Source organism: Chiloscyllium plagiosum, unplaced genomic scaffold (genome assembly GCF_037043375.1).
Source record: "Chiloscyllium plagiosum isolate Xiang-an unplaced genomic scaffold, Cpla_swu_hap1 HiC_scaffold_16, whole genome shotgun sequence".
NCBI lineage: Eukaryota > Metazoa > Chordata > Chondrichthyes > Orectolobiformes > Hemiscylliidae > Chiloscyllium > Chiloscyllium plagiosum.
The window spans coordinates 64,962,765-64,984,949 of record NW_028270154.1 but is presented as its reverse complement, the minus strand read 5'-3'; the positions used below and the strand labels follow the sequence as shown (position 1 = coordinate 64,984,949).

The following is a 22,185-nucleotide window of genomic DNA, read 5'->3' as shown; positions in this document are numbered from 1 at the left end:
TTGACTCTTTGATTAAATTTCATTCAACACTGACATTCCAAAAAAAGTTTGCATTTAATTTTCTTTCAGAGATTTTATTCTTAAATTTACCAGTTTTGCTCAAATAACATTCAAGAGTTTCATTTTATTAAGGTAAAAGCTAATATTGTAATATATATTTATTAGTTAACTCATCCATACCTCAGCTTCTCACTGCAGTAGTCTGTGCATCAATATTTTCTTGTTAAAAATTAATTCAACGTTCTTTAATTTTTCACATTTGGAGGCCATTTGCGTCATGTTAAGATTGTTGCGAGTTAAACGTTTTCCGATATTATTTTTGATTTTATTGCAGAATATGGACATCACTGGCCACAGGCCAATATTTATGGCCCAGAGGGGCAGTGAAGAGCTAACCACATTGCTGTGGGTGTGGAATCACAAGTAGGCCAGACCATGTAAGGATAACAATTTCCTCCCCTAAAGAACATGAGTGAACCAGATAGGCTTTTCCTGACAATTGGCATGGTTTCACAATCATCATTAGATTCTTAATTCCTGATTTTTTTTGGGAAGTCAAATTCTATGGTAAGATATGAACCCAAGTCCCTTGAACATTATTTGGGTCTCTGGATTAGTAGCATAGTGACAATACCATTAGGCCATAACTTTGCATTAGCTTCACGCAAAAGTTATCAGTTTAATTTGTCAATGAATAATAGATGAAGCCATTAATGAAAAATATGACGAAGAAAACATGAAAAAAACTGATATGTGTTAGTAAGTGAATCAAAGAAAGGATAGAATTTCACCACCAGAGTTTAATTGGCTTTTTAAAAGCATTTAAACTCTGAATTAGTTATGGATGAAACAAACAGCACATTTGATATTAAAAAGCTCATCATAATATCGCTACACCATTAAAATATCATAGACAGGTCATTAAAGAGGTTCATGCAGGCCAATAACAGCAGAGTTAGGGGATTATATAGTATATTGCTGTTGATTGAGTAAATTACAGTGTTGTAAAGCTGAGGTCTAAAGGTGGAATGAGCAAATGATTCACAAACTATAATACAGAGAATGAAATACATTGGCTAAAATAATTTATTGATTTGTGCTTGATGATCAGCTTGCTTCATCTGATAAGTACATAGACATCTATACTATTATTCACAGAGTTCTGTATTCCCTCTAAAAGTACCTCAGAAAAAATACTTTCAGATATTTATCGGCAATATAAATTCCACCTCATTCACAAGCAGATTATGAGTTACGTTCATGGTTAAGGGACGTTTAAACAACTCTTGGATAGGCACATGGAAGATAGTACAATGTAGGTTAGTCTGATCTTAGATTAGGATAGAAGGCCAGCACAACATCAAGGGCTGAAGGGTCTGTACTGTGCTGTACTGTTCCATGTTCTATGTTCTATGTTCTATGCAGTAAATCCCACCACCAAAGCCAAAAATATGTCAGCCTTCTTTGGACAACAGTAGAACCCTGGGTTGGTTTATTAAACTGTGTCCAATTAAGTGGCTGTTGGTGGAATAATCAGAGGGTCAGCTGCTCAACGAACTCAGCAGCACCACCACTTATTGTGACCAGAGCTGAGACTGCAATTACACAGCAAAGGTGTCGCATGGCCAGTTACCATTACAGAGAGGTGATTGAAGTTAGGAGACACTGAGGTCAGGCAAGCAATCTGCAATGATTGAGGTATGGACTTATAGTTAGATTGATGCTGTGGCTGCAGGGATGAGTGTTGCTATAGGGATTGTGCCCTCTGTTGGTCAATGAGTGGTCAGAAAGGGGGCCTAGACAGTCTTGCCTCATGGTTAAGGGGAACAACAAGGTCAAAATGTGAGTAGAGGTAGGATATGGCCATTGATTGGCTACTTAAGCAGTTCTATTGGGTTTCCAGCAAGTGACCAAATTGCCACAAGTGGATTTGTCCACTGGGGGGAGCAACTGACAGAGAGCCAGGAGGAGAAAGCAGGTGTACTCAAGGTGAAAGATGGACTTAAAACTTACTGCTGAAACTATCACTGAGGCTAATAACCATACGATCATAACCAGGTTCCCTGCTGAAAGAAATTAAACATGGAAATTTTAGTGAAACTGAAAGTCTGAAAATATTTTATAAATGAATGACATTGAAATAAAAATATTAGTGTGGTTAAAATCTGTTTAAAATGGATTGTGATTCCTTTCTTTCTTGGGGAAGCTTTTAAAACAAATTGACCAAGAAGTCACACAATCAGATGAAAAATTATCTCTGCCACCACCCTGCAAAACAGGCAGCTACATTAGTCCTTTCTCCTAACAGCTTTTTGTTATTTAATTCACCACATAAATTTCATGTTGCTAAATGTACATTGGGCATTATTGAATTTTGTCACGACATTTACAGGTATATGGACAAATTGATCTACACTATTGCATTCCTAAAAAAGCCACAAAGGGATTGTTTATATTATTTTAAACAGGTGCAGGTGTTCTCTAGCTTTGTGTGAACACTGATGGTGCAGCAATAATCCAGCATTTTTGAGATATTTGTTTAAATTGTTTGAAATAGAACTGTATACATACTGCACTAATGTGCCTCCTGGCTTGGCATAATCATTTGACTTGAAAAATGTGGTGCTGGAAAAACACAGCAGGCCAGGCAGCATCCGAGGAGCAGGAGAATTGACGTTTCGGACATAAGTCCTTCTTCAGGAATCATTCCTGAAGAAGGGCTTATGCCCAAAACGTCGATTCTCCTGCTCCTCGGATGCTGCCTGGCCTGCTGTGTTTTTCCAGCACCACATTTTTCAACTCTGGTACTCCAGCATCTGCAGTCCTCTCTTCCTCCATAATCATTTAACATCAACAATGAGGCGGTCATTGCAAGCAAGCTTTTTACAATCAGTTAGGTAAAACATAGTGCAAGTTAGACTATGGTCCTGACAGTTTGTAACATGGTGTTAGAGAAGACTGAGATTGAATGATGAAGAGCTACTAAAGAAGAACACTGAAATACTTGGATCTTCTGAAAACTGTTAAAAGCCAGGTAGAAAAATAAAGAAGGCGGCACAGCTGAAAGGACTGGGTAAATCACAATGGCTGTGAACTTCCTTCTCTTCGCACTGGTCAAAATGAAAGGCAATTTGAACAAAGAACTTTCAGTTTTCTACTCAGCATGCCAAAACTGTGAGATTGCAACAGATTTAATGTACAACAGATACATATAAAGCAGATAGGAGTAGCTACACTTTTATCACTGTGAGGGAGAAACTGTTTCAAAATCACTCCCAAAGAAGGTAAGAAAACAGACAGCAGGAATTTTGAAAACCTTGGAAGTGCACTTTGAACACCTTGTGGATATAAGTTATGAATGTGTTCAACGTTAGGACACAAGATGAGTATGTAACTGCATTAACACTCCTCATAAAACCTTGTGAATTTGCACATCTAAAAGATGATCCAACTAAAGACAGGATTGCATTATGCATAAGAGATCCCACAGGGAGAACTATGTCTACTCTCAGGAAAACTATTAATGTGAACAAAAGCATGGAGATAATGAATCATGAGCGATAGCATATTCGTGGCAGAACAAATAAGGCCTTGCATTATGCTATAGACATTCCAGGACCAAAGAACACAAATATCATAGACAAAAACCAGGATGCAAAAACTGTGGAGGAATTACACAAAGGAAAAACAATCCTATCCAGCATGTGAAAAGTGGTGTTCTTACTTGCAAGAAGCCAAATTATTTTTCCCCACAAATGTTCGTCATTGGGGAAGCACAATGAGGTACAAATGGCTACTGAGAACTATAATCCAAGAGACCAATAGATGTAAGTGAGTATCATGCAACACAGGCCTTTCACGGATGTGTGAGGAGAAAGTGAGGTCTGCAGATGCTGGAGATCAGAGCTGGAAATGTGTTGCTGGAAAAGCGCAGCAGGTCAGGCAGCATCCAGGGAACAGGAGAATCGACGTTTCGGGCATAAGCCCTTCTTCAGGCCTTTCACGGATGTGTGCAAAGTAGGTCAACATTGCAATCTGATGATCCAGAATGAAGATCTGGAGAAAAAGCTACATCTCAGCCATAACAACGATGAAACTTGGGCTGGTAACCCTCAAAGATGCCAAAATAGATTTCCAGCTCTTCATTAGTCATGAACACATGCCTGTGAAGTAAATCCAAGAAGATTTGCAGACAGATTTAGAATATCTTCCTGGAGGATATCATCTAAAGGAAAATCAGTTCAGCATCTGCTGTGGAAAGTTCCAGGTGCCCTCAAGTCCAGCCTGAAAAAAAAAGAAGAGCTAAAAAAGAAGGTAGGATTCAACAGGGCAACAACCTCCTCATAATACGGTGTGGGCAGTGTGGGAGCAGGGAAACAACCTGGACAGTTGAGATTAACATTGACCAAAATGTCAAGATAAAGCTCTGAAGAGACTTTATGACACCAGGCCAACTTTAAAGACATGTTGCCACAACGTGAAAGAGATAAAGTCTACTGTGCCCTGGATGCAAAGGATGGTTACTGACCAATGAAGTTGGATGACAACGGCAGCTTTCTAATTACATTCCAGGTGCAACCTCGGAGATACAGATGGTTGTGCAAACTGTTTGGCATTTACATGGCTCCACAGAAGTATTGATGGACTCAACATGATTTAATTAGTGATCTACCTGGCATGGAACCTCCCAGATACAACGTTAAGCAGCAGCTTGACATGGTCTGTGACTCATCAACCCCACCTAAAGACACTGAATCTAAAAGAAAAGTGCATTGCTAAAACCATGGAATGTGGTCAACAGAAATCAATTCTCCAAAAGTTGTAAGAACTATTAAGGAAAGGATGGCGTGAATGTATGTTTTGGACACAAAGGCATATTGGACAGAAAGTGATGAATTGCTATGCTGTGATTAGAATCTGTATCGCAGAATGTTAGCCTGGGGCCTTAAAAAACAATTTCCAGGGAGATTACCAATACCTCACTGCCTCCCCTCAACATGCAAAAAATATTAAAGCTATTTTAGATGCTGGAGCTGGATCTGAGGGTTTCAAGAGTGCAAGGCCATTCCCTCCAGGTGGCTATGTAAATGACAGCTGCTCTGAACTGCTATGCCACTGGCTACTTCCAGAGAGTGACAGGTGACCTGTGTGAAATTTCTCAGTCTTGCTCCCATAAATACATCAAGGCAGCGATTGATGGAATCTGAGCAAGATCACACTGGTTCAGTTGTGTTCCTCTATGACAAGGTCAGGTCTGCAGCCTGGGCATTTTAGAACAAAGGTGCAGGCTGCCATCGACTACATGCACATTGCATTGAGAGGGCTGTATCACAATGCTGTGGCATTCAACAACAGGAAGAGGCTCCAGTCCATTATTGTTCAGGTGATCACCATTAGCACTTCCTGGAGGTATGTGCCCATTCCCTTGATGTTGCCACAGGTCTTATATCCTGGAGCAATCTTGTGTCCTTGGAATATTTGAAGGTTCAGGGCCCTTGCAAAGGCTGTTTACAAGGGGGGGGGGGGGGCAGGGGCGAGGGCTATCACTCCAACCATGGCACATTATGCAACCTCCTTACTGATGCAAAGCACAGATACGGTGCTACCCATGCTTCGACCAGGCAGTGATAGAACAGAAAATAGGGTCACAGCAACTATGGTGTGGGAGGTGGTGATGGTGAAGGGCAATCCTTCAAAATAGTCCAGACAGAGTGTGCCAAGTCAGCCTGATTAGCTGTGCTGTGTACAATTAGATCAGTCAATGAGGCAATATCCCAGATGCTGAAGATTTCGGGAAAAATGAGAGCAGTCTCCCAAGGAAGAGGGCAAGGACTTTGGTGAAGAGGATGCTGTAGCTGTCCATCAAGCACTACAAGCCAGAGAGAACCTCACTGAATCCACTTCCAAAAAGTGAGAACTGAGTGCAGCAAACAATCATAAATTGTAAAATGTCAGTTGTTTATGATGTCAAAATCTGGTATGCAATATCGAAGTGAACTTCAACCTCTATTGGTTTTCCTTGTGTTGTTTTATCCTTTCTGTAAATAAAAGTTCATATCTGGAATTGTGCAATTGCTTGCCTGTTTGTGATGTTCCTTTACTGGACAATGACAAGCTACATGTCTTTTGTGGACATTGGAGACAGGTCGGCACTGACATCACGGCAACATTTGACTGAATGTGTCATCAAAGCAGCCCTCAGAAAATTGGACTCATTGGGGGAAAGTATTCCAATAGTTTGATTCCTACCTAACACAAAGGCTACTCATCTCTGTACAAGCATATTGCTGCAAGAGTTCCTCAGTAGTGTGAGGCCCATCTATCCTCAGCTGCTTTATCAATGACCTGTCATCAGAATTGGGAGTGTCCACTGATGACTGCACAATTTTTAGGATCAATATGCTGCAAGATTAGGATAATATTCAGGCTTGGAATGATAAGTGACAATTGATGATAAAAATGATGAAAAAATGATAAGTATCATTTGTGGGCGGCACGGTGACACAGTGGTTAGCACTGCTGTCTCACAGCGCCAGAGACCCGGGTTCAATTCCCGACTCAGGCGACTGACTGTGTGGAGTTTGCACATTCTCCCCGTGTCTGGGTGGGTTTCCTCCGGGTGCTCCGGTTTCCTCCCACAGTCCAAAAATGTGCAGGTCAGGTGAATTGGCCATGCTAAATTGCCCGTAGTGTTAGGTGCAGGGGCAAATGTAGGGGAATAGGTCTGGGTGGGTGCGCTTCGGTGGGTCGGTGTGGACTTGTTGGGCCTAAGGGCCTGTTTCCACACTAAGTAATCTAAGTAATCTAATCTGACTTGGTATATCAGTCTTTCAGTGCGTATCCGATTTATTCGTGATTGGTCCTGAAACAGCGCACGGTAAAATGTTGCTGGAATCAGATGTGATGGCCATTATAAAGGCAGGATAGGTAGTGAATGCAGCGAGTTTGGTAAGATACGGGAAGAAATCTCATTACACTTTGTGGTAAAAGACCCTCCAAAAAACTCAACACAACTCAGATTTAGCCACAAGAAAGAGATCCAGCTCTGTGTTATTACAGTTAGTAGAGTTTACATTTTGGAACACAAATATTGAGCTTTGAAAGCAATACAATTAGTTTGGTATTTTATAAATGTAGCCGTACATTGTAATGGAAAATTAACAAAATTAACATTTACTCTGAAATCTGAAAGACAATGCTTTACTAAATTTAAAACTTTCTGATACTTTGCAACCTTGCTGAAGTCTGAGTCGAGGGACAGCTTGTCTCTGCGGAACTTTGTAAACATTCAACAAGAGAAAACCAAGCCCTCCGTTTCTTTCTCTCCTGACATCCCAACATCCCTTCCACCGATACTCTCATTCGTTTGGCTGAACTGGTCCTCACCCTTAATAATTTCTCCTTCGAATCCTCCCACTTCATCCAGACCAAAGGGGTAACCATGGGCACCCGTATGGACCACAGCCATGCCTGTCTCTTTGTTGGCTACATAGAACAGTCCATCTTCCGTAGTTACACTAGTATCACTCCCCACCTCTTCCTCTGCTACATTGATGACTGCATTGGCGCCACCTCGTGCTCCCGCGAGAAGGTTGAGCAATTCATCCACTTCACCAACACATTCCACTCTGACCTTAAATTCCATCTCTGACACTTCCTTCCCCTTCCTGGACCTCTCCATCTCCATTAATGATGACCAACTTGACACTGACTTTTTTTAACAAACCCACCGACTCCCACAGCTACCTGGATTCACCTCTTCCCACCCTACCTCCTGCAAAAATGCCATCCCGTATTCCCAATTCCTCTGCCCCCGCCATATCTGCTCCCAGGAGGACCAGTTCCACCACAGAACACACCAAATGGCCTCCTTTTTTTGAGATTGCAATTTCCCTTCCCACATGATAGAAGATGCCCTTCAAAGCATCTCGTCCACATCCTGCAACTCCACCCTCGAACCCCACCCCTCCAACGGTAACAAGGACAGAACCCCCGGTGCTCACCTTCCACCGCATCATCTACCACCTCCAAACAGACCCCACCACCAGAGATATATTTCCCTCCCCACCCCTTTCCACCTTCCGCAAAGACTGCTCCCTCTGTGACCACCTGGTCAGGTGCACATACCCCCAACAACCCACCCTCCCATCCTGGCACCTTCCCCTGCCACCGCAGGAATTGCAAAACCTGGGCCCAAATTTCCACTCTCACCTCCATCCAAGGCCCCAAAGGAGCCTTCCACCTCCATCAAAGGTTTACCTGCACATCCACCAATGTTATTTATTGCATCCGTTGCTCCTGATGTGGTCTACTCTATGTTGGGGAGACTGGATGTCTCCTCGCACAGCACTTTAGGGAACATCTCCGGGATACCCGCACCAATCAACCCCACCACCCTGTGGCCCAACATTTCAACTCCCCCTCCCACTCTGCCAAGGACATGCAGATCCTGGGCCTCCTCCATCGCCGCTCCCTCACCACCCGACGCCTGGAGGAAGAATGCCTTATCTTCCGCCTCAGAACACTTCAACCCAGGGCATCAATGTGGACTTCACCAGTTTCCTCATTTCCCCTCCCCCCACCTTACCCCAGTTCCAACCTTCCAGCTCAGCACTGTCCCCATGACCTGTCCTACCTGCCTATCTTTCTTTCCACCTATCCACTCCACCCTCCTCTCTGACCTATCACCTCCATCCCCACCCCCATTCACCTATTGTACTCTATGCTACTTTCTCCCCACCCCCACCGCCCTCTTATTTATCTCTCCACCCTGCAGGTTCCTGCCTCTATTCCTGATGAAGGGCTTTTGCCCGAAACGTCGATTTTCCTGTTTCTTTTAATGCTGCCTGACTTGCTGTGCTTTTCCAGACTCTAATTCAGATTCAGGTTTCCAGCATCTGCAGTCCTTGTTTTTACCTAAAAATATAAGAACAGTATGTCCACAACAAGGGAATGAAAAGAATAACAACGCAAATCTTCACAGTCTTTGTCCTTGAGAGCATGATAAGAAACAGTATAAGACGTATACCTGAATTATGCTCAGAGCCCTTGCACAAGGCATTTTTGTCAAGTGCATGTGGTTTCTCTGCAATGCACAGGTTAAACTTAATAAAGCTCTTTTTGGTTGCTCTTGCTAGTAGTTGAGTCGAGTCAATTTAATTTCCATGACAGTAAACTTGGGGGCTTGTTCCGGGATCCTGCGACTGGGTGAGATTCTGAGGATTCCCAGGAGGCGCAGGTGCCAGCGCCTTGAAGGTCTTTCATTTCATCTTGAGCGCTGAATTGGCCCTTTTACGTGAGAGGACTGGGAATCTGTGGATCGCCCCGGCGCTGGGGTCTGAACTGGGTAGGGTCGGGGTACATAGAGACTCGTTCTAAGAGAATAAACGATCAGGAAAAGGGTTCAGTAAACTCTCGCGTGGTATTTGAGCAAAACCCAAGGGAAGGGGATTGCGGTCTCTAGCGTGTTTAAGAGACAGTCAGTTTAAGGGTGGTTTTAGGCTTGGAACCACCGCTGGCTGAGTTGGACTCGCCAAAGACCTACTGGGTATGTGGTTTCTTGGTTTACGAAAACCAAGGCATTGAGGCAGATGCACCCATTGCGAGAGAGGACCTCCGGAGGTAAAAAGCAAGTCAAAGGGAGAAGGATAATGGTACTGCAAGAGAGCAAGAGCAAACTAAAAGAGGGTCCACAGAGGACTTGAAATGGTCAACCAAAAATACAATATATGCAAAATAAGTATGGCCCAGAGTCTGTGAAGCAGTTAGAATTGTGGATTAAGGAATACCGTTTTCCGGAGAGAGGAAGTTTTAGTAAAAGACAGTTGGAAATATTGAGATCAAGAGAGAAGGAGAAAAGGAAGGGAAAAATAGAACCTGTGAATTGGAGTGCTTATATCATGTGGAAGGCTGAGGCTTCTATCAGAGAAAGGAAATCTCAAGTAAAGGATAGATCAAATACACATACAAACACCAGCACACATGCAGACATGCGTGGAAAACAGCCTGACAAGTTGTACTGGGTCTTCATTCTGTTTCAGATACTGACCTTGATGACTGCCCTCCGAGACCGACAGCCCCCTACGAGATCCGCCTGGCGAAGGTTCCAAGTCAGTGGCCACTGCCTCAGGGTCTGCTGGATAGCAAATTGTACCCGCAACCAACTAAAGCAAGAAGCCCAAAATGAAAACGGCCAATCCAAGACGGAAAAGCATTCAGGGCCTGCTTGTGATCTTCCGACGACGGACGATGAGTCAGACGGTGACGGGTTTGACATACGATCATCTTACCAGGTAGTTCTGCAAGCACCAATGGTTGAAGTTGCAGGCCCAGAAGGGTGCCCTGTGCTGGTCCATCAACCATGTACCATGAAGGATTTGGAAAGTGCCTATGGGCAGTTGCCTGACCCACGTGAGGTTGGAGGTAATAAGTTTGCTGAAGAAGTGACAAAGTTCTGTACTGAGTTCCGTCCGACATCACACGAGATGAGACGTTTTCTGGGACGAAAACTGGGCGCCGATGTCACCAAAATCAAGTATAGATGGCCAGCCATAAACGTCCATACCAGATCAACTGACCCACAAGCAGAAGAGAACGGAGACTTTAATGCTTTTGTTGCAGCGCTGGCGACCGCCTGTAGGGAGGCATTCCCAGTGCAAATGGACATGACTAAAATAGCAATGTGTAAACAACGAGAAGGTGAGACAGTGTCCCTGTACCTTACGTGCCTCACTGAAGTCCATAACGTCCATAGTGGACTGAGACCACCCGACGAGATCATACCATATGAAGCACATCTGAGGAACAGCTACATCAATGGGATGAAGGACAAAATAGCGAAGAAGATAAAGGACACATGTATTACCCAGAAGACAGGAAAGCTGAATTTGATAGAACAGCATGTGATACATGCTGAAAAATTGCTTACCCAAGAGAAGGATAAGCAGAATCTAAAAAGCGCATAAAGCTCAGCTTACTATGATGCAGATGGTCGCCCAGCCGTTGGAGAGAGGTGCTGCAGAAAAAGTTAGCAGAAGAGGCGCTGGCAGAGGTAGATCTGGCGGGTGCTTTGTTTGTGGAGCAATGGACCACTGGGCGAGACAGTGCCCACACAGACAGCCTCAATTGGCCCTGGAGGCTGGACAGCAGGGTGACTGACAGGGGAAGGCTGAGGTGGAGGTGGGCAGCCCACAAGGTACGTGTAAGCCTCTTTCCCTTATGCTTGGCAATGAAGACTTGCTTATGCTAATCTCTTCTACTAACCTTATGGGCACTGAAACAAGTCCCACCCCATAATGAGTGTTGAGGTTGCAGAGCGTGGACCATATGTTCAGTACAATGATGATGCATATAAGTCAACGCCTACCTCTTTGTTATATGTGGAAAGTATCCCAGTTACCTTTTTTGTCCATAATGCCTTACAGCAAGATCAGTGATTATTTGGGAATAAACATGAGACAACACTGTGCCTACCACCCAGCGAGCGGTGGGGCAGTGGAAACAGAAAATGCTACCTTAAAAAATAAATTGACAAAATGTTGTGAGGAACTAAAGGTGGCATGGACAAAGACACTTCCAATTGTGCTAATGTATATGAGATCTAGGAGGAGAGGAAGAGCTAATCTTAGCCCATTTGAGATTTTGTTCAGTAGGCCACCCAACACAGGAATTAGCCCGAGACCTAAGGTAAGACAGATAAAAGGCCACTGTGAGGATGAGATGTTGTGTTACTATATGAAATTCTCTACACTTTTGTCTGAAATACAGAATCAAGTGAAAGCAGCACTACTGCAACCAGCAGAAGGGAAGCTGCATGATCTAGACCTTGGAGACTGGATAGTGGTGAAAGACGTCAGGAGGAAAAACTGGAAAACGAAGAGTTGGCTGCGATCAGTTAAAATGCTCCTTACAACACAGACAACTGTTAAGATCACTGATTTTTAGCTATCTGGCTCTATAGATTTGTTTTTAATCAGGCTCTTTTTTTTGTTGTCCTGGTTGTCATAAAATGACAAGAAGGGGGAAAATGTAATGGAAAATGAACAAAATTAATTTGTTAACAAAAGTAATAAATAGGGTGGAACAGTGGTTCAGTGGTTAGCACTGCTGCCTCAGTACCAGAGTCCCAGGTTCAATTCCAGCCTTGGGCGACTGCCTGTGTGGACTGGTTGCACATTCTCCCCGTGTCTGCGTGGGTTTCCTCCGGGTCCTCCAGTTTCCTCCCACAGTCTAAAGATGTGCAGGCCAGGTGAATTGGCTATGCTAAATTGCCCATCGTGTTAGGTGCATTAGTTAGAGGGAAATGGGTCTGGGTGGGTAACTCTTCGGAGGGTCGGTGTGGACTGGTTGGGCCGAAGGGCCTGTTCCCGCACTGTAGGGAATCTAATCTAATCTTAACATTTACTCTGAAATCCATTTACTCTGAAATCTGAAAGACAATGCTTGTAAATGTAAAACTTTCTGACACTTTGCAACCTTGCTGAAGTCTGCAGTCAGGGAACAGCTTGTCTCTGCAGAACTTTGTAAACATTCAACAAGAGAAAAATATAAGAACAGCACGTCCACAACAAGGGAATGAAAAGAATAACAACTCAAATCTTCACAGTCTTTGTCCTTGAGAGAGTGATAAGAAACAGTATAAGGTGAATAAGAAACAGTATAAGGTGAATAAGAAACAGTATAAGGAACCTATGGTTCCTCTGCAATGCAGAGGTTAAAATTAATAAAGCTCTTTTTGGTTGCTCTTGCTAGTAGTTGAGTCAAGACAATTTAATTTCCATGACATACATAACAGTCACCAGAGGGCTTTATTTAAAATTTAAAAAAAGCTGGATAGATTTAGAGATAATTTTATTTTAAAACATATATGAATAAATGAAAACCTGAACTGATGGTGTCAGTGAATCCATGTAAATTATACTTAACTTCATAGCCTACAACGTCATTACATCTTTCTATTCTGATATGTTGCAACTTGAGTAATGGTCTATCAACTGTAACACCAACATTGATGTTAGTTATAAACACAAAACTTTTGCAAGTGGGAACCTACTCATGGAGACATAGCTTCCACAAAGTCCTTGCACTTTCTCTTCTTCCTTGCATATTTACAGCAATGTTATCTTTGGTTAAGATAATGCACATTCAAAAATTACAACTTAATATCTTTGATGTATAATCTACCTATATATAAAATATCATAAAATCCCATAACCTCCCTTACCACACAATGGAAAATCCAATTTAAGGTATGCAAAAGGCTGCTTCAATTTATTTTGTTCTGTGGCTTATCCATACATAAATTGCCCAACAAACTAGAAGGGGTAATTAGGAAAAATGTCTCCACACAGAAGATTAAATTCAGAAAGAGTTGTGGAATTAGCTTTAATAGGAAACTTTGAAAGAAAATTGGATATGTATTTGAAGACTAATTGGTAGGGTTGGGGGGTATAAGCTGGGTATAGTTACAATTGCCCAAATAACCTTCTTCTGTGTTGTAAGATTTTATGGTTTTGTGAAGCATAATAATATCCCACAATGTGGAAAATGCTAAATAGACATAATAAAACATGGGGAAGCAGAAATAATAACGTAAATTAAAAATCAAGTAAGAATGAAAGTGTTATAGTAGATAAGATGTTAGTGGTTACAGTTATGATCTGGTATGACAAATTGTATTTAGTTGTACCTATTTGTCAGGAGCATTTTTTGGTAATTATTCTCTGCCTCCACTGCTCCTCTCTCTTTAGTTACCATGTCATAAAGGGAAACACAGATTTCTGTATTGGTCAATAGTTATACTTGACTACCATCTGCAGTGTTTTATTTTTATTTTCTACAGATGTTTGACTGGTAGCCTCTCCCACACCTACAGTCAGCCATTGGAGTATGTTGAAAGGAATGACAAGTTGATCCTTAACCAGTTTAGCCATGTTATCAATGCACATTCCTTGACCATCAAGTCCTAGATTGGGACTTGCACCCAGAACTTCTGGGTCAGAAGCAGAGACACTCCCACTGTGCTGCAAGACTTCCCTGATTTGAAACCCGTTTCCATAAAAATGAGATGGTAACTTTGGTTGCTCCCAAACATTGCCATGGGAATTCCAATGCCAAATTGTCCCACACACATTCAATGTGAAACAGGCAACAAGGTGTCTTTTCAGGGTAGGTGCTCAATATCATGATTTCTGCGTTAAGGCAGCAGTAACTACCCTATTGAATGGCTTTACATATTTGAACGGAGCTCCAGTTGTAACTTGTCATCAATGGTTAAAGTCACACCTGTACCTCAAAGGGGACAATAGACAATAGGTGCAGGAGTAGGCCATTCTGCCCTTCGAGCCTGCATCACCATTCATTATGATCATGGTTGATCATCCTCAATCAGTATCCTGTTCCTGCCTTATCTCCATAGCCCTTGATTCCACTATCCTCAAGATCTCTATCCAACTCTTTCTTAAACGAATCCAGAGACTGGGCCTTCACTGCCCTCTGGGGCAGAGCATTCCACACAGCCACCACTCTCTGGGTGAAGAAGTTTCTCCTCATCTCTGTCCTAAATGGCCTACCCCTTATTTTTAAGCTGTGCCCTCTGGTTCGGGACTCACCCATCAGCGGAAACATGTTTCCTGCCTCCAGAGTGCCCAATCCTTTAATAATCTTATACGTCTCAAACAAATCCCCTCTCAGTCTTCTAAACTCAAGGGTATACAAGCCGTCATTCCAATCTTTCAACATAAGATAGTCCCGCCATTCCAGGAATTGCACTCCCTCAATAGCCAGAATGTCTTTCCTCAAATTTGGAGACCAGAACTGCACACAATATTCCAGATGTGGTCTCACCAGGGCCCTGTACAGCGGCAGAAGAACCTCTTTGCTTCTATACTCAATCCCTCATGTTATGAAGGCCAGCATGCTATTAGCCTTCTTCACTACCTGCTGTACCTGCATGCTTGCCTTCATTAACTGGTGTACAAGAACACCCAGATCTCTTTGTACTGCCCCCTTACCTAACTTGACTCCATTTAGGTAGTAATCTGCCTTCCTGTTCTTGCCACCAAAGTGGATAACCATACATTTATCCACATTAAACTGAATCTGCCATGCATCTGTCCACTCACCTAACCTGTCCAGGTCACCCTGTAATCTCCTAACATCCTCCTCACATTTCACCCTGCCACCCAGTTTTGTATCATCAGCAAATTTGCTAATGTTACTATTAATACCATCTTCTATATCATTTATATATTGTAAAAAGCTGCAGTCCCAGCACTGATCTCTGCAGTACCCCACTGGTCACCACCTGCCATTCCGAAAGGGAGCCGTTTATCACTACTCTTTGTTTCCTGTCAGCCAACCAATTTTCAATCCAAGTCAGTACTTTGCCCCCAATACCATGTGTCCTAATTTTGCTCACTAACCTCCTATGTGGGTCTTTATCAAAGGCTTTCTGAAAGACCAGGTACACTACATCCACTGGATCTCCCTTGTCCATCTTCAGAGTTACATCCTCAAAAAATTCCAGAAGATTAGTCAAGCATGATTTCCCCTTCATAAATCCATGCTGACTCTGACCTATCCTGTTACTGCTATCCAAAGGTGTCATCCTTTATAATTAACTCCAGCATCTTTCATTTATATCATTTACATATTGTAAAAAGCTGCAGTCCCAGCACTGATCCCTGCAGTACCCCACTGGTCACCGCCTGCCATTCCGAAAGGGAGCCGTTTATCACTACTCTTTGTTTCCTGTCAGCCAACCAATTTTCAATCCAAGTCAGTACTTTGCCCCCAATATCATGTGTCCTAACTTTGCTCACTAACCTCCTATGTGGGTCTTTATCAAAGGCTTTCTGAAAGACCAGGTACACTACATCCACTGGATCTCCCTTGTCCATCTTCAGAGTTACATCCTCAAAAAATTCCAGAAGATTAGTCAAGCATGATTTCCCCTTCATAAATCCATGCTGGCTCTGACCTATCCTGTTACTGCTATCCAAATGTGTCATAATTTCATCCTTTATAATTAACTCCAGCATCTTTCCCGCCACTGAGGTCAGACTAACTGATCTATAATTTCCTGCTTTCACTCTCGCTCCTTTCTTAAAAAGTGGTACAACATTAGCCACCCTCCAATCCGCAGGAACTGATCCTGAATCTATCGAACTCTGGAAAATAATCACCAATGCATCCATGATTTCTAGAGCCACCTCCTTCAGAACCCTGAGATGTAGACCATCAGGCCCCGGGGACTTATCAACCTTCAGACCTAACAGTCTCTCCAACACCAATTCCTGGCAAATATAAATTCCCTTCAGTTCAGGTCCTTCAGCCACTGTTTTAGATTAGATTACATTACATTACAGTGTGGAAACAGGCCCTTCGGCCCAACAAGTCCACACCGACCCGCTGAAGCGAAACCCACCCATACCCCTACATTTACCCCTTACCTAACACTACGGGCAATTTAGCATGGCCAATTCACCTGACTCTGCACATCTTTGGACTGTGGGAGGAAACCGGAGCACCCGGAGGAAACCCACGCAGACATGGGGAGAACGTGCAAACTCCACACAGTCAGTCGCCTGAGGTGGGAATTGAACCCGGGTCTCAGACGCTGTGAGGCAGCAGTGCTAACCACTGTGCCGCCCACATGAGTTTAGATTAGATTAGATTACTTACAGTGTGGAAACAGGCCCTTCAGCCCAACAAGTCCACACCGACCCGCCGAAGTGTATACCACCCAGACCCATACTCCTACATTTACCTCTTCACCTAACACTACGGACAATTTAGCATGGTCAATTCACCTAACCTGCATATTTTTGGATTGTGGGAGGAATCCACTGTGCCACTGTGCCGCCCACAAGATAATTAGATTAGGTTACACAGTGTGGAAACAGGCCCTTTGGCCCAACCGGTCCACACCGACCCTCTGAAGTACACACGCTGACCCATTTACCCCTTCACCTAACACTATGGGCAATTTAGCATAGCCAATTCACCTAACCTGCACATTTTTGTACTGTGGGAGGAAACACGAGCACCCGGAGGAAACCCACGCAAACCAGGGAGAATGCAAACACCACACAGACAGTTGCCCAAGGTTGGAATTGAACCTGGGACCCTGTTACTGTGAGGCAGCAGTGCTAACCACTGTGCCGCCCCCAATTACTTCTGGGAGATTGCTTGTGTCCTCCCCAGTGAACACAGATCTGAAGTACCAATTCAACTCTTCTGCCATTTCTTTGTTCCCCGTAATATATTCCCCTATTTCTGTCTTCAAGGGCCCAATTTTAGTCTAAACCATTTTTTTCCCTTTCACATACCTAAAAAAGCTTTTACTATCCTCCTTTATATTTTTGGCCAGTTTACCTTCGTACCTCATTTTTTTCTCTGCTTATTTCCTTCTTAGTAATCCTCTGTTGTTCTTTAAAAGCTTCCCAGTCCTCCGTTTTCCCACTTATCTTTGCTATGTTATACTTTTTCTCTTTTGACTTTATATGTTTCTTAACTTCCCTCGTCAGCCATGGCCACCTCTGCCTCCTTATAGGATCTTTCTTCCTTTTTGGAATGAACTGATCCTGCATCTTCTGCATTATACCCAGAAATATCTGCCATTGTTCCTCCACTGTCATCCCTGCTAAGGTATTGCACCATTGAACTTTGGCCAGCTCCTCCCTCATAGCTCCATAGTTCTCTTAATTCAACTGAAATATTGTCACTACCGATTGTACCCTCTCCCATTCAAATTACAGATTGAAGCTTATTGTATTATGGTCACTACCTCCTAATGGCTCCTTCACTTCGAGGTCCCCGATCAATTCTGGTTCGTTGCACAATACCAGATCCAGAATTGCTTTCTCCCTGGTAGGCTCCAGCACCAGCTGTTCTAAGAATCCATCTCGGAGGCACTCCACAAAGTCTCTTCCTTGAGGTCCAATATCATGCTGATTCTCCCAGTCTACCTGCATGTTGAAATCCCCCATAACAACTGTAGTAACATCTTTGTGACAGGCCAATTTCAGCTCCTTATTCAACTTACACCCTACATCCATACTACTGTTTGGGGGCCTGTAGATAACTCCCAAGAGGGTCTTTCTACCCTTAGAATTTCAGCTCTATCCATATTGACTCGACATCCCCTGATTCTAGGTCCCCCCGTGCAAGGGACTGAATATCATCCCTTACCAACAGGGCCACCCCACCCCCTCTGCCCATCAGTCTGCCCTTACGATAGCATGTGTAGCCTTGAATATTCATGTCCCAGGCCTTGTCCACTTGAAGCCACGTCTCAGTTATCCCACAATATTGTAGCTGCCAATTTCCAAAAGAGCCTCAAGCTCATCCATCTTATTTCTAATACTTCATGCATTCATATATAGAATTTTTAATTTGTTACTGCTCTCACCCTTCCTATCAACCCAAATTTCACTCAACCTTACGGCATGATCCCTTTTTGAGTTTTCTCCTTCATTGATACCGTTGTCTTTCTTGACTTCCCTTCAATTTCCTTCTTAAACATCCAGTTTGTCCCCTCCCTCCCCCCGCTATTTAGTTTAAACCCAGCTGTGTTGCAGTAGCAAACCTGCCTGCCAGAATGCTGGTCCCCAACCTATTAAGGTGCAAACCGTCTCTTTTGTATAATTTATACTTACCACAAAACATACCCCAATGATCCAAGAATTTAAATCCTTGCTTCCTGCACCAGTTCCCCAGACACACATTCAAGTCCATTATCTTCCTGTTTCTGGCCTCTCCAGCCCGAGGAACTGGAAGCAAACCAGAGATAACCACTCTGGACGTCCTGCTTTTCAGCCTTCTTCCGAAGTCCCGCTGTAGTATGTTCCTCCTCTTCTTCCGGACATCATTTGTGCTGACATGTACCACTACCTCTGGCTCTTCACCTTCGCCCTTGAGGATTTCCTGCACTCTGTCTGCGATATCCTTAATCCTGGTACCAGGAAGGCAACACACCATCCTTAAATCCTGCCAGTTGCCACAGAAACCCCATTCAGTTCCTCTCACTATGGAGTCCCCTATCACCACGGCTCTGTGCGATGTCTGACTCCTCGGCTCTGCCTCCATGCCAACTTTTGATTGACAGACCTGACCGCCTCGCGGACTGGCAGTATCATCTGCCTCTACTGTTTCCAAAAGATTCAACTTGTTCCTGACATGTACTTCCTATCGCGGTCTCTTGCAACTGTCTCCTCTCTGCCTTCCTCATCGTCTTCTCTTTTCTGCTCTCTTCTGGTATGGTTGGCGTAATAACCTCGCTGAAGGTCCTGTCCAGAAAGATCTCGTTCTCTCAGATGAGCCTAAGGCATGCTCGGATGAGCATGCATTGTGGCTGGAGCTAGGAATCCTACACAAACTAAAACTAATCTGGGAAAAAGTGAAGAATGGGGGAACAGTGAGATCTAGGTTTTTTTGGATGCTGCACTGGAAATCTTGAAATCACGGAGAAGAGATCCTACATCTGCACGGGGCCAATTGACCCTAAAGACATACAGTGAAAGACTGTTGGGAGCAGGTGACCACAATACTCAATGACAGAAGTGCAACCTCCAGGACCCAGATGCAGTGCCACACGGAGTTCATTGACCTCAATGTCGGTAAATGAATCTTCAGATACCACACCCTGTCAATTGCACCAGCAGTGCCAGATACTATTTAACTTATCACATCAGGATTCATACCTAACATTCATGCACTGCACTTCACCTTCACACACAAAATACTACTGAAAACGGCACAGCCACATTACATAGCTTACACATGCTATCAATAATTTAACTGCAATAGCCATATTGCCCAAGTAATTGCATGACACTCACTAACATAGTTTGTTTTGCTTTGCAAGGCAGGTGATAAATAATCAGAGGCCATGGGTGCTAACTAGAAGAAGATACGGATAGTTACCTGCTCTCGGATTTGATGATGCAGGCCATTATTGGAAGGGATATTGCTAAGGCCATAACAAATGATGGAAGTCTGAATCTGTTCAAACTTTTTGTGATTCATGTAACAGGGCACTCAAATTCCCCTGTACTGCATAGCTCTAAAATACATATTACACAATAGAAATATAAACAACACACTTCTATTAGGTCTCCCCTCAGCCTCCAATGCTCCAGGGAAAACAGCCTCAGCCTATTCAGCCTCTCTGCATAGCTCAAACCATCCAAACCTGGAAACATCCTTGTAAATCCTTTCTAAACCCTTTCTAGTTTGACAACATTCTTTCTATAGCAGGGAGACCAGAATTGAATGCAATATTCCAAAAGTGGTCTAACTAATGTACAACTGTAACATGACACCCCCAATTCCTATTGTCAACGCACTAACAAATGAAGGCAAACATACCAAAACTTTTCTTCACTATTCTGGCTATCTGCGACTCTACATTCAAAGATATATGAATCTGCATTCCAGGGTCTCTTTGTTCAGCAACAGTCCCCAGGACCTTACCATTATGTGTGCAAGTCCTGCCCTGACTTGCCATTCCAAAATAGCACTTCACATTTATCTAAATTAAACTCCATCTTCTTGGCCTGCCAGTCTAACTGAGCAAGGTCCCATCTCCACTACACAATCAATTTTGGTATCATCCGAAAACTTACTAACCATACTTGATCCAAATCATTTATACAAATGACAAAAAGTAGTGGACCAGCATTGATCCTTGTGGCACAATGCTGGTCACAGGCCTCCAGTCTAAAAAGCAACCCTCCACCACCACCTTCTGTCTTCTACCTGCAAGCCAGCTCTGTATCCAAATAGTTAGTTCTCCCTGTATTCCATGTGACCTAATTGTACTAACCAGTCTACCATTGGCATTGTCAAATGCCTTACTGAAGTCCATATACATCTCATCCACCATTCATCATCAATTCTCTTTGTTACTTCTTCAAAAAAACTCAGTTAAGTTTGTGAGGCATGATTTCCCACACACAAAGCCATGTTGACTATCCCTACTCAGTCCATGCCTTTCCAAATACGTGTACATCTTGTCCCTCAGGATCCCCTCCAACAACGTGCCCATTACTGATATCAGGCTCACTGATCTATAGTTCCTTGGCTTTTCTTTACCAGCTTACTTAAAAGTGGCACCATGTTAGCCAACGTCCAGTCTTCTAACACTTCACCTGATACCAATATTTCAGCAAGGAGCCCAGAAAACACTTCCTCAGCTTCCCATAAAGTTCAAGGGTATACCAGATCAGGTCCCAGTGATTTATCCACTTTTTAAAACATCCAGCACCTCCTCTTCTATAATATGGAGTCACAGGTAGGATTTGAAACCAAACACATTTCCTGCAGACATAATCATAAGTAACATTGAAATTCTCTCCATATTCCATATCTAACAGGAATATCATCTTTGCAAATTGAGTCACAGGTACACAGGGCAGTGAAGAAGACTTTTTGCACACTGGCCTTCATCAGTCAGGGCATTGAGTATCGAAATTGAGAAGTTAGATTGCAGTTATGCAAGACATTGGTGAGGCCGTACTTGGAGTATTGTGTTCAGCTTTGGTCACCTTTCTATAGAAAAGATGTTATTAAACTGGAAAGAGTGCTGAAGAAACTTACAAGGATGTTGACTGGGCTCAATGATCTGAGTCAGAGGGAGAGGTTGGACAAGGTAGGACATTTTTCTTTTGAGCATAAGAGACTGAGGGGGGATCTTATAGGAGTATAAGATTATGAAAGGCATAGGCAGGGTGAATGCACTCAGTCTTTTTTCCAGGGTTGGGGAATCGAGGACTAGAGGGCATTAGTTTATGTTTAGAGGGGAAAAATAAAAGGGAACCTTAAGGGCAACTTCTTTACACAGAGGGTGGTACACGTATGGAATGAGCTGCCAGCAGAAGTGGTTGAGGTGGGTACATTAACAGCACTTAAAAGGCATTTGGACAAATACATGGATAGGAACAAATTAGAAGGATATCGGCCAAGTGCAGGGAAATGGGGTTAGCATGGATGGACATTTTGGTTGGCATGGACCAGTTAGGGCCAAAGGTCCCCATGCGGTAGGATTCTATGAGTCTATGACTGATGAAGGCAGTGTGCTAAAAGCCTTATTCACTGCCCTGTCTACTTGTGCCTCCACTTTCAGAGAACTATGCACCTGAACTCCAAGGTCCCTCTGTTTCACAACACTCCTTAAGGCCCTAC

The 22,185-nt window shown here is 43.3% G+C and overlaps 1 protein-coding gene across 3 annotated transcripts in view; it reads right to left on the bottom strand.

The window, feature by feature from the left end:
- ccnjl (cyclin J-like) overlaps positions 1–22,185 on the bottom strand; it is a 270,390-nt gene that overhangs the window by 84,590 nt on the left and 163,615 nt on the right. The window lies entirely within an intron of this gene.